This window comes from Drosophila tropicalis, unplaced genomic scaffold (genome assembly GCF_018151085.1).
Source record: "Drosophila tropicalis isolate 14030-0801.00 unplaced genomic scaffold, ASM1815108v1 contig_4, whole genome shotgun sequence".
NCBI lineage: Eukaryota > Metazoa > Arthropoda > Insecta > Diptera > Drosophilidae > Drosophila > Drosophila tropicalis.
Window position 1 is genome coordinate 561,848 of NW_027172862.1, and position 12,392 is coordinate 574,239.

Genomic DNA, 12,392 nt, shown 5'->3' on the forward strand with positions numbered 1-12,392 from the left:
TCAAAGCCACAGAAAGCAAAATACAACAGCAACAACAACAATAAAAACAATAATATAAACGAACAGAAACAAAAAGTAGAATTGAAGCAAAAATAAAAGCGTCGAAGAGTAGAAAAACTAAAGCTTTGACAATCCTTGGAGAATTCATGTTGTGGCTCCTGCCTCTGTCTCTGGAGATGTTGTGTTTTGCCTATCTGTGCTCTGTTTTGCCATTCAAATCAGCTAATTGCTTATGCAGACGCATTTTTTCCCATTGACAAACATTCGAGCTCCAACGGAGCTCCATTGGGCTGCATTGTGCACCACTGGGCCCACAATACAATCGAGCTCTGATTGAACATCAAAATGGAAAACATCAAAATACAAATATTGCCTATGAATAAGCTACATACATGGTCGTACAACATCAGAGTAAACGAAGTGCATTGTTCAACATTGTTTCGATGGAAGATACAAAAAAGACAAGAAATGAAAAGGAAATGAAAAGAAAATACATGGTTGCGTTTTAAAATGACAAAATGGGTAACATAAAGTTTCCCTTTTTATCATAGTTGGGCTGTTACCATTACCATAGTGTGCCTGTGTGTGTGTGTACGAGTTTTGGAAATTTTTGTTCAACACCCAGTTCAAGTATTCAATGGTATTCACTCACTCACTCACCCACTCACTCGCTCATCCAAACCAGCTGGCGACATAGGAACCATGTTGTAACTGAAACTGGGCAAAAAGCAGTCTCTGGATTTAAGTCTGCCGCGTCCCAGCCGCATTTTACATTCGGTGGATGCCCCCGAAGGCATTCTCGAAACTGCATCAAATTGAGCCACGTCGTGTAGATGGTGTCTGGGTCCAGGTCCGGGACTAGTTGCTACTGCAGTTTCCATCTAGCAATTGGATATGTGGCACCAACCAAACATCCACCATGCACATTGCGTCTAGCTAAACTTCAACTGACTTGCTCGAGTTTATGTTGCAGCAGTTTTCTTGTTGTGCGGTGCTGTGTGCTTTCTGTGTAAGTTCCCAGGTTGCCTCCATTTGGCTTTGAATAAATAAAGAGGCGCAAATTAAATTTTTCAAATGGCTACCAGAGAGTTACTTGCTACATGTTTGGCTGCAAGCAGCAAGTTTCAATAGATTTGCCACTCTCTGTCTGACGAAGTCTGATTGCGATTGTTGCCGACATGACTTTGCAATTGTTGGCATAATGTTTTCTTATTTTACTTAAAAATATTTCAAAAACTTCAGTCTCCATATCACTCATACGACATGTTGCTGTAATGTTTCCTTTGAAATCGATAAATTAGCTCTTTACCCATAATGCCATAAGGCATCAAATATTACTTCTTTACCCTTTAAAAAAAAGTTTATGCACTATTAAAAGAGTCTATTTAAAAAGGAAAGAAAGGGGGCTACACGAGTCCTAGTTGGTTGCTTGTATCATATGGTCAATAATTGAATTATCATATCACAACACACGACTTTAACCACAATATGGACCAGATTTGGCGACGTAAAAACAAAAAACAACAAAGTTGTCTTCCATAAAAGACAAGACGAATATTTTTATAAATTCATGGCTTTTCTTCGGGTTAAGCCTCTTGTGACTATTTTTTTGTGCAAAGAGATTTCATAAAAAATTAAATAAATAAGTCGTCACATTAAAAATTTCAATATGCACCATGCATCAAGTGAATGAAATGGGTACATATATCAAATTTACATCTTAATTTCCTTTATCATTTGGAGCCAAATTTATTATGATATTATGGATGAAAATTACTTTCCTTGGAGGAGTTGATTAGGATACACATCAGAAGAGTCCATGTACCAAATTTGTTGAATGGGCGTGATAATAATTATTATTTGTTAGCATATTTTTTTGAGTTATATTGAAATGTAAAGTGATATATGTATATAAAATAAGCTATATTGATAAACAATTTGCTAAAAGAAAATTTAAATTGTCTATAAATTTTAAACTTATTTGCATGTTTTAAGTACTTCATACCAAAAAGGGAAGTTCAGGAGAGTGAATTTTTTATTTTAATTATAATTAAGGGCTAGAATTCCATTTCATCAACTGTTTGTTAAATAAAAATGTTGAATATAATGAATATTTTAAATCATATATGTAGGTATTATTTTCGTTAAAGTACAAAGTGTAAGTGTAATTTTAAAAATTTAATATAGAATAGAGAATATAAATTTCGTTGTGGTTATGAATTTGAGTTTCATTATGCTGTAGACGTAAATTATGAGCAAAGTAAAAAATAAAAGCGGAAAATGAGGCAAGCAAGTCAAGTTCCAGGGGCAACCATTTTTTATGACCATCATTTTCGGGGCATATGGGCCTGGGCCATGTTTTATAGTTTTATGTTGAAACACAAACACACACACACACACACACATACAATCGCACTCGCACTCAAACACAGGGAGAGTAGGAAATGGAGTGAAGTAGATCCTTGTGCTGGAGCTGAAGCTGTGGGAAAAGTTATCAAGGTCACGCATCATTGAGTCGAATGGTCTTCACCCAATCAACGTTAAACGTTGCGTCGCTCAAAAAGGGGCCCTGCACTTTATGATGGTAGAACAAAGAAAAATAGAAGAGAGAAAAAAAAATAACGAACATTTTGTGCCATATCGTGCGATACATAAATTTATGTAAATACCTATCTTTTTATTTTTTATGCCGTATAAAAAGTATTTATTAAATTTCCGTTTAACTTCATTTTTAGGATCTCTCAAAATGCAGACCAATGTGCAAATCGATTCTAAGAATCTACGCAATGATGACAATTTCCGTTCACGCGGTCATCACATAACAATTGAGGTGAGTGTCCTTTATGCCAATCCGTCCTCTTTGGAATCCACACCCCAGCCCCCGCGATAGCCCTAATATATACATGTACACACTTGTTGCCCTCTTTACTTTACAAAAGAGCACATATGGAACAGCTTTGTGGTAATATGTTGACATTACATGAACTCCGACCCCCCTGTCCGAACCCGCAGTCGAACAACGAACGGTTCGACCCACAGCCCACATCCCACATCCCACATAGGCAAATTACATAGTTCTTCCAACTTTCACATCCTCTATCTAAAAGGTAAATGGAAAAGATGACAGGGCCGGGTGATGAGAGGAGAAGGAAATTGTTTATGTGTCTGTGTGTATGTGTATCAAATTGAATTTGTTTGTTTGGGTCTGTCCATGCAATTTGTGAATTAATGATGTCTAAGGGTCAAAACTTGCTACAAACTTCATTAATTAGAGTAAGAGGATGGAGTGGCTGAGCGGAAATCTGGAAATTAACAAACTAATTTGTTGTTTTTGCTTTTGGTATATATGACATATCAGGTCGTATACTTAATATCATATATATTTATATACACAAATGTATGTGTATAAGTTCCCTAGCCATCGTCGCCAAGCAGCTCGAGCTGAAATGGATACAACATATGGACGGCATGGCGCGGCAAATAAATAATTTGTGTACATAACTTTGACATCATGTTTGTGTAAAGCCTAGATTTTGAGTTGGGATAACTGAAATTTGCTATGTTTGGCTACACCTTGAACATAATGTCCAGGTAGGTAACTACATAGTTTAAGTGATTTACATGTTGCTGATTGGAAAGGGTTCTCAAACAAATAACTTGTCTGTCTTGTCCTTTTAATGTGTACAAAGACTTCTTAATTCTGAATAATGTAATAGAGAAATGGATAACAATAATTTGTGTTGTGTATGGAAACGTGCGCTTTGTCAATATTTATTCAAAGTGTGGACAAAACCAATTTAGGCTACAAAATTAAGTTACAAATTTGTTAAAGTCTAAGCAAAATATCTCTAAATGATACGTATTATGATTATAAAGAAAATCAGGTAAATTTTTCATGGTAAATTCAAATCCATCACCAATTTCACTCTCCATGAACAATTTATTATGAATTTGAACTCAGGTAATACTTTTACATATTTATCTCCCTTCCCATGAAGGTAAGATATATTTTGAAATTTGCGTTAATCAAACGTTTTACTAAGATTTAGGATATGTATGAAAATGTGACATTTTTGTTTCAAACAAAAAAATCCTAAATCCATTTTGTCACAGAAAGCTGTTACAATGTTTTCTTGTTTCTAATGAGAATCGAAAAAAAGAAGACATAGAGCGTTAAAAATGAACAGATTTACAAATTAGAGATAGACATTTGCATATTCTGTAAAAGGATATTAAGTATTTCAAACTAAATGCCACAATTTAGTGGCAAAGTAATAATAATTAATAGAAGGTATTCAAAATGCATTGCTTTTAAAGAAATGTATTTTCATTATTTTTATTTAAGAAATCAAAAACACGCAATTTTATCCTTTCGAAAACTATGTTTGAATCTTTTTCTTACAGCTTTAATGGAAACTTTCTGTTCATGTTTCACACTAAAAAGTTGTTTATTGGGTAAATCACATAGAAAGCTTTTGGGGGCGAGAGTAAAAAAAGCTGCACTGCAAAGAAGAGCCAGTAGAACCGTTGCCAATTAAAAATGAAATCACAGTATAATTTAAGTCATGTATTGGAATCAAATTGCTAAATAATTTACTTTTTGAAGGACACTATTATCAATTTTTGGGGATTATATCCATCTTAAAATGCTAATGCCTAACTCAACATTTGATTAATACATATTTTGTTTATAGTATATTGAAATATTATTAAATAAAACTTGCAATTTTTAATACAAGTCCTTATATTTTATCTATTCACTTTGATAACTCTAGATCCAGAAAAAGAAACTAATTCCAAGAACTACTATTTCCCATATATAGAATGCAACAAGTGCCAAGTTTCTAAAGGACAAACTGCTCTCTCGCATTGTATTTACTATCCTGCAACAAAGAGCTGTTTGTGCAGGTTCTGCTCTTGCGCTGAAGCCAAGCTTAAAAGCTTGCCCCCAAAATGGCAGAGCTTTGGCATACAGCATCAGCTGCTAGAGGGAAGTTTAAGGCGAATATGGACATCTGATTTTTGTTTTGTCTTGTTACTACGTGCGATACCCTCATCCTCCTTCACTCCCCACCAATCGCAGTAAGAGGCCGAAAGGTTTGCTCTCGGTATTTCGGTGTTTTTCTCAATGAATGTCTACCAGGGCCCCACCCACACGCACACACCCATACACCCACACACATACACAACCACCCGAATACACCCACACAGACAAACACACGGACAGAGTTTCATGGTCGGATGTGGCAATGGCGATGCTTTCGTCCTCAGTACATCAGTCGCTAGCAACATTTTGGCGCGTGTTGACATGCGAAAAACTCAGCCGGATACCGAGTCCGCTTAATGCTGACGCGGGACGCTTTTTTAACCGTTAAACGCCTTTAAGTTCTATGTTATACGCTTCTCGCTTAACTAATCTTCATTAAAACGAATCGAACCGAAACGAAACCGAAATTATAACCAAAACACATCACACCAGCAACAAAAAGCTAATCACAAAAAGAACATTAAAGAAAAAAGAATCAAACAAACAAGCAACCAGACCAAAAACAAAACAACAGAGAAGCAAACAAAGCTGCAACAATTTTCCCGCTTTTGTTGTTAACCAACCAAACAATCGCCATCTCCCCGCCTCGAGCTCTTCGCTCCCTCGACTGCTAAGCAATCAAACCCTTTGTTTGGCTTTGTGTAAGAAAAGTAATTAATAAAAAAAAAAAAAAAAAACGATAACGACAAAAAACAAATATTATCAAACATTTTCAAAATCGTTTGAATTTTTTTTTTTCTGTTGTTTTGAAAAGTGTTTGAGCCGGCATTTAAAAAATGCCGCGTAAAATGTTAGAATGAGAGAGTAAAGATTTGTATGCTGGAAAGTACAAAGTCTGAGTGTCTGTGTCTGTATATGTGTTTGTATGTGTGTATGTGTGTGGGAGCCATTAAAATTCTGTGACCGGAAACAGGAAATCCGTGTAATGACAATTTTTGTATGATTGCAAATGTCTTTTTAATACGATGTCAGAGCGACCAATGACAACGCCCAGAGAGACAGACAGTCAGTCAGTCAGTCATAAGATTCATAGAAGCATAACTCGCATAAGAGTTTAAAATCCATTTTAATTGGCATTTACCCCACCCACTTTTTCCCTCAAATAACCCACACATATTCAAGGACAATGGCATGTGCGTGGATGAGTGTGTGTGTGTGTGTGCGTGTGGGTGTGGGTGTGAAATGAATATTTTCCACTGATAACAGCTGTTGACATTTTCAAACATTGAATATAAATGATAATTTGGAATTCAAATGAAATGATATTGACGATTTTTCAATGCCCTTAAATTGGCTAAACATTTATTTTTAAGTCGAGGCTTTATGTGGAAAATATCAATCAGCCATTTAGTAATCTCTGCTTAATTTCAAAATATTTAAAGTACAATTTGAAAATTGGTAATCAGCTGATATGAATTACCGATTAAGAGATCTTTTTTTGCGTTGGACTTAAAAAAAACATTAAAAAACGTAATTACATTGGCTAACTAATTGCAGGAGCTGAATGCATATCAACCAATGTTTAATAACGCTTAAAAACTCATTCTGTTATACATATCTAAACAAAAGATCAATTAAGATTGTAAACCCGATATTATAGCAATAAATCTATTAATTCATTTATTGTTATCACAATAATTTAATGTATATAATTAACAAATGAGTTATGACACACACATTGCCTTCAAAATAACTTTAATGGAAGTCATTTACCATGTCCCATTCTGCCCATTTTGCAACTGTCACTCACACTCCTATTTGGCAGTGACATTGACCATGACCTGATAAGGTCAATTTGCAGCTTGTTGCATGCAATAAATGAAGAGAAAGCGAAGCGATTCGCAAAAATCAGAGAGTGGGAGAGAGAGAGAGATGTGAAATGAAGCAAGGCAAAGCCAATCAAGCCAATGCCCCTGAGCAAACCCTGACAGAGGGGCAGATGGAGGAATGGGGGGAGGTATGATGATGCGGTAAAAGGGTTCTGACTAAATTTTACTTTGCCCAAAACCTCTGTTGTGTTTAGCCAAAACTGCCAACTGCCAATTTGCACAAGACAAGAAGTTGTTCACTTTTTTTCTTCTTGTCGTTTTTCTTTTTTTTTGTTCACTCTATTCAGCCCCAAGCTGAATGGGGATGCGAGAAAGAATGAGAGAGAGAGAGAGAACCACCCAAACAAAAAAGACGAGAAAACGTAAAGTAAAAGAGGAACAGCCAAGTGTTGTGGTGAAGTGTCCTCTATTCTGTGCATTCAATTTCAACTGGCACACTGGGCCCCCTTTTGAAATTAGGACACGCTTTGTCCCCGTATTCTTCTTGGTCAGCTTTCTTATAATGATGTCCAAAGTACTGTCTTCATTACCCAAATTGTGCGTTACGAATCTCTTCAAGATGGGCCCTGTCCCGTTCATATTGCTCCTCATCAGCATGGTATTTCCGCAAACGCGTAGCTAGCCACCAGCCAGCAATGTTGACCACCACCTGAAATGGAATAGAATGGCGCGCCCAAGGATGAAACTCTAAGTGTCAATTAATTTGACATTCATGAAAACTAACCTGAACAAATACCAAAAAAACCATGACTACATCTGCAATGCCCTGTTCTAATTTAACAGCTTCTGTTAATAATCGACGTTCAGCTTCCATACGGCCTGTATTCTCCCGCAGGGCAAGTGGCAAACCTTGCGAATTGAGATGAATTTCCCAGAAGATACAAGCGATATCAAACACTGTAATTGAACAGATTCCTGTGGAATACTATTGAGACACTTGATGAGTTATCTTCTCCATTATCATCATCGTTTGTAGGTACTCACTATGGCCACACCAGCAACCGAGTCAAAAAAGAGGGCAAAGAAACCGATTAGGGCCCAAATGGCTAACGTAAAGCCCAATAAACAACGCGCTATCAAAAACCATACAAATTTCGTTTTACTATAGTATAGTAATAGCGTGGCATTTATTGAGGCTTTAAGCTCACCGTCGACCTGCTTGGGTTATTAGAGAAAAACCAAAGAAAAATAAAATAAAATAAAAGAAATTTCACTTTCACTTTGATTTCAAATTTGTGTTGCTTACCGCCACAATTAATGTTAGGACAACGACCAAAAGTTTAAGTTTGTGTGTGGAAATGCACCAGCACATGATATAATCCTTCTTCAATTAACTCTGTCGATCACGGGACGTGAATCGATTGCCTCACGCATTGGCCTGGCATCCGGAACCGGGACGATGACTTTCTAGCGTCTGTGTCTGTGTGTGCAATTTCAGGGGTTCGGTAGTGTCATGAGTTTGTGTCAGTGTGTAAAATTACAATATATAACACACAATTTAATTTGAAGTATTTTGCTAAATTTTACTAAAATGTGATTTTTCTTTTCTTTTTCAATTAAGAATGAATTCATTCAAATTCATTTACATACAAATATAAAATAAGACGTTTCCATTATCCTTGACGGAACCATTTTTGTATGTGTTTGCAAAGTTTTTACTTTTGTCTTTTAGACGATTCTTTAAGCTCGGACATATTTGTTGATCTATATGAATCCATTTACTTGTATTCATGAAAATTATTATGCCAGCGAAAGTCTAATCAAAATAACTATCTCATTATCTGATCAGATCTATACTTGTCTCAAAAAAGAGAGGATGATTCCAAGTTTATAAAGGTTTATAAAGTTTCTTCACCGATGAAAGTTTTAGCTTTGAAATTCCATCAAATTCTTTACATCTTGTTATTGGCAATTTTAAATATAAAAGAATTTCTGTAAGAAAAATAAAAATAATGAGAGCTAAATAACAAAATTATTAATTAAACACACAAATTTAAATGATGAGTTTCTGTTTCTGTTAATTTGTTGGAGCTATAGCAATACATATATCCAGTCAGATGAAGAATGTATGTTTCTGCCACAAAAAAAGAAAGAAAGAAAAAAATTAGAAGCCCTACTTCAATTACATATTTCAAGAGAAGATTTTTTTTTTTGTCAGCGGTTTCTCATTTCTTGGTGGGTTTCAACATCAAACGGTTTTGAAAGTTTTCAGTTACATTGGCTTATAAACCGTAATTGCATAAACAAAATCTGAAGTTGTTGTGAATCGGTTGGCCGCTTGGTTGTGTCTCTTTTTTGTTTTTTTTTTTTTTTGTTATGAAATGGGTCAAATCTTTTTACCAAGGGAAAACACTTAATAATATCTAGTTAATAGAGCCATCTGGTTGCCATGACCCATGGTCTTCTCTGCCCCCACACCCACACCGCGACACACAGTTCTTGTTCTTGGCTGCCCTCTTGCTGCTTTTGGCCAAGTTAAATTGCACGTAAACATTTAAGCAAATAGCGCAAAAAGACCCAAGGCATAGAGAGCGAAATAAGAGAAAAAAGAAAAGGAAATCAAAAGAAATTGTTTTAAATGACCAAAATGGCAAGAGGGTGGTCCCGGGACCAGTTTGGGTCCTGGTTCTCGGATACCGGTACTTGGTGTCGTTGTTATCGCTGGACTTTCTATTGTGGTCTTCGTCACTCAGCTTGATTATCATATTACATTCTTAGCTCTTTTATGAGTTAACCAAGGGTGTTGGGGCGGGGGGGCAAGAGCGTTTATTAAAAGCCGAAAAGCGTTTGCCCCAGTCATCTATTCCTTTGCCTTGGGCCATAACCAAAATAAAAAAAGAAACTTATTGAATTTGAGTTGATTTGTTTGTTAGTCACAGACACAAGCACACACAGACAGACACACATGCCACGCCCTCTATGTCTGTGTGTTAAGAAAAAGGACAGGCCATCAAATTTGAAATGTAGATGACTCCCTACCCAAAGGCTTATTTTCGGGGTGAGAGTAAGAGTAGGTCATCTTTTTCGGGTTTAACCGCAAATCGAGTTAAAGTAGCCAAACAGCTTTCGTCCTTGTTTGTTTCCTGTCCCTGATCTGACTCCTGTCGTTGCCGCTTGTCCTTGCCTTGCCTTGCCTTCTGTACTGTTAACAAAAATAAACATTTCCCAAGCAACGGATAAAGGTGCACACACACGCACACAGTCACACAGCCACACAACCACACACCCACACACAGACTCATGCATTGACACACCCCCAATTCACACACACAGAGACATTTATATGTGTACATAATGTAAAAGGAAGAAGCAAATGATGGACGAAAGATGCCACACACTTAATGTAGTTAAAACTTGTCACTACTTATAATCAACTTTATTAAAATGCTGCCTTCTGGCAACATAATAGTAATATACAGTTATCTATATATGAAATGTACATATATAAATATGGACACTTTGTGTTTATATACTTAACTAGGGGCTTGTGTATATGCAGATAGCTGAGGGAACATCTTTGCTAGCGGATTTCGGACTATATACATTCGTATCATTAAATCAATTTGAAGTACAGTTGTCTCTGCTAGCTAGGGGAAATATCGAATTACCAATGATAATTTTATTAATATCACTTATGTATTCACATATTTGATCGCAGACAATCGTCTATAGTTTACTCTAACTTAAATAGTGGGATATCCATCGATACATGATTCATAAAAAAGAGAATCTGTACAAATTTGTCAGTCATAGGATTAAGCTAAAGATATCTCTTTGTTTTCAATCGTTGTTCTCAGCAAGAGTATCTCAATATTGTCTCTAAACTCAACGACTCGCAATGTTTACAAATCTTGCAAATTGATCACATCTCAATGTAATAATTGGCATTATCCCATAACTAGGTCAAGTGAATTTATCATCATTTTATCAAATATTCACTGTACACGTCACTTGGTGTATACCTCTTTGACCTCTCACTCTTTTGCACTCCTCTCTCTCTTACACTTGGTCTTTTTTGTCGACCCTGCGACACGCAGACTTCTTCTGTTCACAACATTACACCAGGCATATGAAAAGTTGTGGCCATCTATTTTGTCTCTATGGAGGGAGAGAGAGAGAGAGATAGAGAGCGTGTGTGGCAGGGAAACAACATAAAGAAGAAGATGCCATTGTTGTCTGGCTACCTTCTGCACTTGCTGCTGCTGCTGCTGTTGCTGTTGCTCCCATTCGTATAGTAGTGGTTGTTGCTAAGCTCTTTTGTGGCATGTGCCACGCCCATGGCCTTTGTCAATGTAAACAATTTAATTTGCTTAGTTGGCGTAATATTCGCCATCAATAAAAGAAAAGAAAGAAAAAAACCATAAGAAGAAAAGTAAAAGCAGAAAAAAAAAAACTTGTGACTCGAGTGTGTTGGCGTTAGACAATGACGACTATCGATAACATGCAGTGACGATGACAGACGCAAGCAGGAGCAGGAGGAGCAGTGGGAGAAGGAGGCAAGAGTCCTTCGTTTGCAATTGAGTGGCGGTCGCACTTGAAATAAATCTATGTATACACACACACACACGCATACCCTCCCCATCTATCTCAAAATCCTATCAATTCTCTCATTCTTCCATCTATAGGCCAAAATAAATCGTTATTACCCACACTGCGCCTTCTTTTGTCCTCTTGTCAATTCGATGTAATTGTTAATCTTTTGCATTGATTTTTCACTCGCTAATCGAGTTAGCTTTCAATCATGGTCAGCAAAAGAGACAGAGAGAGAGAGAGAGAGACGGAGACTGACGCATAGTCCTTTTTTTTTTTTTGTAATTGCAGTTCGGTTCAACAGTGCGTATGATTGACAAGCGCGCTGTCCTCTTAACGCATTTTTGTGTAATTAAATTAGAATTTGCAGTACAGCTTAATGAGCATGCAAATGACCCAATACGTAATTACCAAATAATTAGAGATTGAGTTTCAATTTCCATTGCAATTTTTAATTAATAGATTGGCATTCAATTCATTTTCAATTTCATTTCTACCTTTACTTTGAGAATCTTGTTAAAGAGATTAGACTTGGTTTATTTTTCATGTATTCGATTTTGGTTATTGAAAATATTCTTGTAGACTTTACCGGTTTTGATTTTTGGCTTCTGTTTTCAAAAATCTTTCAAAGTTTGTTCAAACGAAGTTAAGCGTTTGATAAGCCATCGATAACTTTGATTTTCCATGTTCCTTTTGGTGTGGCTAAAGGGGAGAAAAGAGTTCTTCTTGGTTGATTCCATAATGCCCGACCTTCATTGCTTGGGAGTTGCCTGATTGTGCTCGACCCAATTCATCTTGCTGTTGTTTTATTTTCATTTTACTAGAGGTGCCTTTGTCCCTTTTGTTTTCGACATTTGTTATTAATTCGTTTTCAAAATGAACTGTTACATTTTTGATGTAACTTCGATGGGTACCTGGGGGATTCTCCTAACATCAAAGCTGCCAAAAAGATAAAACACACACACACACATTGAAATCATACATAA

General features: G+C 36.4%; 1 long non-coding RNA gene across 2 annotated transcripts; it reads right to left on the bottom strand.

The window, feature by feature from the left end:
* Nucleotides 1-7,263: 7,263 nt before the first annotated feature.
* LOC137573356 (uncharacterized) lies at nucleotides 7,264-8,412 on the bottom strand. Of its 2 annotated transcripts, none has more exons than XR_011031852.1 (4): nucleotides 8,123-8,412; nucleotides 7,861-8,031; nucleotides 7,601-7,801; nucleotides 7,264-7,525 (listed from the first exon to the last, which is right to left on the bottom strand). It is a non-coding gene; the product is annotated as an uncharacterized lncRNA (long non-coding RNA). The 2 variants fall into 2 exon arrangements; XR_011031853.1 differs by having other exon boundaries at nucleotides 7,861-8,034.
* Nucleotides 8,413-12,392: the final 3,980 nt, after the last annotated feature.